A 6566-nucleotide genomic window follows, 5' to 3' on the forward strand; every position below is an offset into this window, starting at 1 on the left:
CATCCATACTGTAGGGTCTTTGAGGTTGGCGCGGTGCGCTCAACCCAGGGAGTCGACCCATCGAAGCATACACCTCCCCTATATAAGCTATTTGTCCGATTCCCACACCTGTGTAGTTTGCACCTCTGACCAGGACATCGACCCCAACTTCCGAACTCGACTGCAACGACGGCACCAGCGCCTTGGTGCGCACCTTGCGACGCACAGTCCCAACATTCGCCTTCCTGCACATGGCAGGTCATCGGACCCAAATTCCGACCTCGCGAGTATGCCTACATATCGAATCGGTCATCGGACCCAACTTCCGACTTCATCCATACCGTAGGGTCTTTGAGGTTGGCGCGGTGCGCTCAACCCGGGGAGTCGACCCAACGAAGCATACACCTCCCCTATATAAGCTATTTGTCCGATTCCCACACCTGTGTAGTTTGCACCTCCGATCAAGACATCGACCCCAACTTCCGAACTCGCCTCCAACGACCGAACCAGCGCCTTGGTGCGCACCTTGCAACGCACAGTGCCAACATTCGCCTTCCTGCACGTGGCAGGTCATCGGACCCAAATTCCGACCTCGCGAGTATGCCTACATATCGAATCGGTCATCGGACCCAACTTCCGACTTCATCCATACCGTAGGGTCTTTGAGGTTGGCGCGGTGCGCTCAACCCGGGGAGTCGACCCAACGAAGCATACACCTCCCCTATATAAGCTATTTGTCCGATTCCCACACCTGTGTAGCTTGCACCTCCGATCAGGACATCGACCCCAACTTCCGAACTCGACTAAAAAGACCGCACCAGCGCCTTGGTGTGCACCTTGCAACGCACAGTGTCAACATTCGCCTTCCTGCACATGGCAGGTCATCGGACCCAAATTCCGACCTCATGAGCATACCTACTAATCGAATTGGTCATCGGACCCAACTTCCGACTTCATCCATACCGTAGGGTCTTTGAGGTTGGCGCGGTGCGCTCAACCTGGGGAGTCGACCCATCGAAGCATACACCTCCCCTATATAAGCTATTTGTCCGATTCCGACACCTGTGTAGTTTGCACCTCCGCTCAGGACATCGACCCCAACTTCCGAACTCGCCTGCAACGACCGAACCAGCGCCTTGGTGCGCACCAAAAGTGCGCACTTTTGGAGGGCACTTTTGTGCGCTCCAAAGGTGCGCACTTTTGGAGGGCACTTTTCTGCGCTCCAAAGGTGCGCACTTTTGGAGGGCACTTTTTGGAGGGCACTTTTCTGCGCTCCAAAGGTGCGCACTTTTGGAGGGCACTTTTTGGAGGGCACTTTTCTGCGCTCCAAAGGTGCGCACTTTTGGAGGGCACTTTTTGGAGGGCACTTTTCTGCGCTCCAAAGGTGCGCACTTTTGGAGGGCACTTTTTGGAGGGCACTTTTCTGCGCTCCAAAGGTGCGCACTTTTGGAGGGCACTTTTTGGAGGGCACTTTTCTGCGCTCCAAAGGTGCGCACTTTTGGAGGGCACTTTTCTGCGCTCCAAAGGTGCGCACTTTTGGAGGGCACTTTTTGGAGGGCACTTTTCTGCGCTCCAAAGGTGCGCACTTTTGGAGGGCACTTTTTGGAGGGCACTTTTCTGCGCTCCAAAGGTGCGCACTTTTGGAGGGCACTTTTTGGAGGGCACTTTTCTGCGCTCCAAAGGTGCGCACTTTTGGAGGGCACTTTTGTGCACTCCAAAGGTGCGCACTTTTGGAGGGCACTTTTCCTGTGCTCCAAAGGTGCACACCTAGGTGAGCACCTTCGACCACACCTTGTAGCACACCAAACTCTGACTTTCGACTTCATCCGCAATGCAGGGTCTTTGAGGTTGGCGCAATGCGCACAACCAGGGGAGTCGACCCATCAAACCCAACACCTCCCCTATATAAGCTATTTGTCTGATTCTCATACATGCGTAGCCTGCAGGAGCAATTAGGACATCGACCCCAACTTTCGGCTTCTAAACGAAAACAAGGTCTTTGAGGTTGGTGTAATGCGAACAACTAGGGGAGTCAACCCATCAAACCCAACACCTCCCCTATATAAGCTATTTGTCTGATTCTCATACATGTGTAGTCTACAGGAGCAATTAGGACATCGACCCCAACTTTTGACTTCTTAACGAAAACAAGGTCTTTGAGGTTGACGTAATGCGCACAACCAGGGGAGTCGACCCATCAAACCCAACACCTCCCCTATATAAGCTATTTGTCCGATTCTCATACATGTGTAGCCTGCAGGAGCCATTAGGACATTGACCCCAACTTTTGACTTCTTAACGAAAACAAGGTCTTTGAGGTTGGCGTAATGCGCACAACCAAGGGAGTTGACCCATCAAACCCAACACCTCCCCTATATAAGCTATTTGTCTGATTCTCATACATGTGTAGCCTGCAACAACGATTAGGACATCCACCCCAACTTCTGAATTCGTCTGCGTTGACCGCACCAAAGGTGCACGCCTTGGTGCTCACCAAAATCCGACTTCCGACTTCTTCTGCTATGCGGGGTCTTTGAGGTTGGCGCAGTGCGCACAACCAGGGGAGTCAACCCACCGAATGCAACACCTCCCCTATATAAGCTATTTGTCTGATTCTCATACATGCGTAGACTGCAGCAATGATTAGGACATCCACCCCAACTTTTGACTTCTTAAACAAGACAGGGTCTTTGAAGTTGGTGCAGTGCACACAACCAGGGGAGTCGACCCATCAAACGCAACACCTCCCCTATATAAAGCTATTTGTCCGATTCTCATACGTGTAGTCTGCAGCAGCGATTAGGACATCGACCCCAACTTCCGAATTCGTTTGCATTGACCGCACCAAAGGTGCACGCCTTGGTGTGCACCCTGGAGTGCACTTTGGTGCTCACCTCGGTGCACACTTTGGTGTGCACCTCGGTGTGCACCAAAGGTGCGCACCTTGGAGCGCACCAAAGGTGTACACTTTGGAGCGCACCACATAGGGTCTTTGAGAGGTTGGCGCAGTGCGCACACCAAGGTGGGTGTTGAGGTGCGTGCCGAGGTGGGTGGGTGCTAGGGTGCGCTCCATGGTGGGTGCCAGGGTGGGTGCGTGCTAGGGTGGATTCCAAAGAGGGTCATAGGGTGGGTGCCAAGGTGGGTTGGTGATATAGTGGGTTCAAAGGTGGGTACTAGGGTGGGTTCCAAGGTGGGTCACAAGTTGGGTGCCAGGATGCGTGGGTGTTAGGTTGGGTGCCAAGGTGGGCTCCTGCGTGGGTGGGTGCTAGGGTGGGTTTCAAGGTGGACGCGAGGGCGGGTGCCAAGGTGGGTAACAAGTTGGGTGTTAGGATGGGTGAGTGCTAGAGTGGGTGCCAAGGTGGGTGGGTGCTAAGGTGGATGCCAAGGTGGTTCACAGGGTGGGTGGGTTCTAGGGTGAGTTCCAAGGTGGGTCACAGGTTCAGTGCTAGGGTGGGTGTCAAGGCGGGTGTCGAGGTGCCTGGGTGCTAGGGTGTGGATGCCAATGTGGGTCATAGGGTGGGTACTAGGGTGGGCTGCAATGTGGGTGCCAAGGTGGGTAACATGCTCGGTGGGTTCTAAATTGGGTGCCAGGGTGGGTGTGCACCCACCTTGCCCGAGGTGGGTGCCAAGGTGCCAGTGTGGGTGGGTGCTAAGGTGGATGCCAAGGTGGGTGAGAAGGTGGGTGATAGGTTGAGTGGTAGGATGGGTGGGTGCCAAGATGGGTCACAGGGTGGGTGCAAGGGTGGGTAGGTGCTAGGGTTGGTGTCAGGGTGGGTGGGTGCTAGGTTGGGTTCCAAGGTGGGTGCGAGGGTGAGTGTCAAGGTGGGTCACAGGTTAGGTGCTAGGATGGGTGAGTGCTAGGGTGCAAAGGTGCCAGGGTGGGTGCTAGGATGGGTCGATGCTAGGGTGAGTGGCAAGGTGGGTCCACAAGTGTCAAGGTGGGTGCCGAGGTGGGTGCCAAGTCGGCGACTGCTATGGTGGATGCCAAGGTGGGTCACGGGGTGGGTGCCAAGTTGCTAGGTTGGGTTCCAAGGTGGGTGCCAACGTGGGTGCTAGGGTGCGTGGGTTAAAGGGTGTGTCACAACGTGGGTGCCAGGATGGGTGCGCACCCACACTGGCCAAGACGGGTGCGGGTGCAAGGTTGGGTTCCAAGCCCGGTCACAGGCTGGGTGCTAGGATGGGTGGGTGCCAAGGTGGGCACCAGGGTGGGTGCACCCACCCTGGCCAAGGTGGGTCACGGGGTGGGTCCTAGGGTGGGTAACGGGGTGGGTACTAAGGTGCGTGCCAAGGTGGGTCATAGGGTGGGTGCCAAGGTGGGCACCAGGGTGGGTGTGCACCAACCCTAGCCAGGGTAGGTCACGGGGTGGTTGTCGGGGTGGGCGTCAAGGAGCCAAGGTGGGTGGCAAGTAGCCAAGTTGCGTGCCAAGGTGGGTGTCGGGGTGGGTGCCAAGGATCCAAGGTGGGTGCCAAGGAACCAAGGTGGGTGTCTGGGTGGGTGCCGAGGTGGGAGCCAGGGTGGGTCCCAAGGTGAGTGCAAAGGTGGGTGCCAGGGTCAAGGTGAGTGCCAATGTGGGTTCCAAGGTGCCAGGGTCAGGGTGAGTGCCAATGTGGGTTCAAAGGTGCTAAGTTGGGTGCGAGGTTGGGTGCGAGGGTGGGTGGGTGCCAAGGTGTGCTAGGTGGAAGCCCGGGTGGGTCGGCATCCCATGGGTGTCGAGTTGGGTGCCTGATGGGTGCTTCTTGTCAAGTTTTAGTCGTCGGGACTCATTTCGAGCCTTAGAGGTCGTTTCTTGTCCGGTTGCCCTGTCTTCGACCTGGGAACCCAATTTTGGTCCTCGGGTCCCATTTTTTTTTGTCTCGCATCCCACTTTTGGCCTGTGGCCTTTTCGGGGTCGATTCTCGTTTTGGGCATCAGAGCATGTTTCTTCTCCTAAAACCCAATATTTGTTTATTAAGTCTCGGAACACATTTTTGTTCTCGTGGACCCATCATGGGTCTTGGAACGCATTTGTGGTCCTTGGGTCCCATTTTGCATCCCGAAACTTGTGTTTTGGTGCTTGATCCCTATTTTGGGTGCCCACCTTGCACCAAGTGCGCACCCGGGGCAAACCGAGCGCCTTGGTGCACCGGGGCAAGATCGAGCGTGCACCCGAGGCGCCCCGAACATGCACCAAGGTGCACTCGGCCCACATGTGAGCGCAGGTCGTTGCGCCCGAGGTGGTGTGTGGGCACCGCGTTGCAGACGGGACACTGCACGCACACGACGCCCCCTCCAGGTGCACGCACGTAGGCCGGGCCGGGTGCACACCCGACGCCCTAGCAAGGTGCGCGCACCCGGGCAGGGCTCACACTTGGCGAACGGGGCGCACTTCGCGAGGGAGGGTGTGCACCTCGACGGGGGTGGGTGGCCGGGGTGGATTCGCACGTGGGTCGCGGTTTGCTAAGTACACACTGCGACAAGCTCATAACGGGTGCGATCATACCAGCATTAGTGCACCGGATCCCATCAGAACTCCGCAGTTAAGCGCGCTTGGGCCGGAGTAGTACTGGGATGGGTGACCTCCCGGGAAGTCCCGGTGTTGCACCCTTTTTTAGTTTTTCGCCGGGCGTCGCAATGCTATTTGAATAAACCTTTTGCCCGTTTGCGTTCTCGTCGGGGCCGGGCCGGGCCGGGGTGCGCTGCCCGCACTACCGCGCGCGCGGGGGCGACACCGAGCGCGCACCCGAGGCACCCCGAGCACACAGGCCACGGTGCAACCCGGGCGTTGTGCGCGCACCCCGGTGCGCCCGAGGTGCTGCGCGCGCACCCAGGTGAAATCGGTGTGCACCTCGGCCAGTGCGCGCTCGGTCGAGTCGCGCACGTTGGCCAAGGTGCACGGTGATGTTTCTTACTCTAAGGTTCCGCACCAGACGCCCGGGACAGGTGAGCGAAGCTGGGCGGGGCCGGGTGCGCGGCCGGGGCAGGTGCACGCAGCTGGAGAGAGCTTTGGAGCACACTTCGGAGCGCACCAATGATGCGCTCCATTCAAAAGTTTCCTGAAAAGGCAAAAAAAGTTGAGATTATAGAATTTCCCACTTGAGAGATTGTAAAAAAAAAAAATTTAAAATGAAGGAAACGCGGGTGCCAAGGTGTGCGCAGCCCAGCCAAGGTGTGCGCACCAAGGCGCCCACCCTGGCGAAGGTGCACGCAAGGTGCGCACCCGAGGCAAACCGGACAATTAACCCAACTTTCGACTTCGCGCGCACCTTGGAGCGCACTTCGGAGCGCTCCTTGGTGCGCACCAATCTTGGGCACCTCGGAGTGCACCATGGCGCCCACCAAGGTGCGCACCCGGGGCAAACCGAGCTCCGACTTCGTGCGCACCTTGGAGCGCACGAAAGGTGCGCACCATGGCGCCCACCAAGGTGCGCAGCCCAGCCAAGGCGTGCGCATCAAGGTGCGCACCCTGGCGAAGGTGCGCACCCGGGGCAAACCGAGCTCCGACTTCGTGCGCACCTTGGAGCGCACAAAAGGTGCGCAACCCAGCCAAGGTGTGCGCACCCCGGTCAAACCGAGCTCCGAATCGTGCGCACCAGAGGTGCACGCCATC

The 6566-nt window shown here is 57.7% G+C and overlaps 1 non-coding gene across 1 annotated transcript; it reads left to right on the forward strand.

Annotated features, from left to right (window-relative positions):
- Positions 1-5445: 5445 nt before the first annotated feature.
- LOC131867032 (5S ribosomal RNA) lies at positions 5446-5564 on the forward strand. The gene has a single exon (XR_009365629.1). It is a non-coding gene; the product is annotated as a 5S ribosomal RNA (ribosomal RNA).
- Positions 5565-6566: the final 1002 nt, after the last annotated feature.

This window comes from Cryptomeria japonica, unplaced genomic scaffold, assembly GCF_030272615.1.
Source record: "Cryptomeria japonica unplaced genomic scaffold, Sugi_1.0 HiC_scaffold_162, whole genome shotgun sequence".
Classification (NCBI taxonomy): Eukaryota; Viridiplantae; Streptophyta; class Pinopsida; order Cupressales; family Cupressaceae; genus Cryptomeria; species Cryptomeria japonica.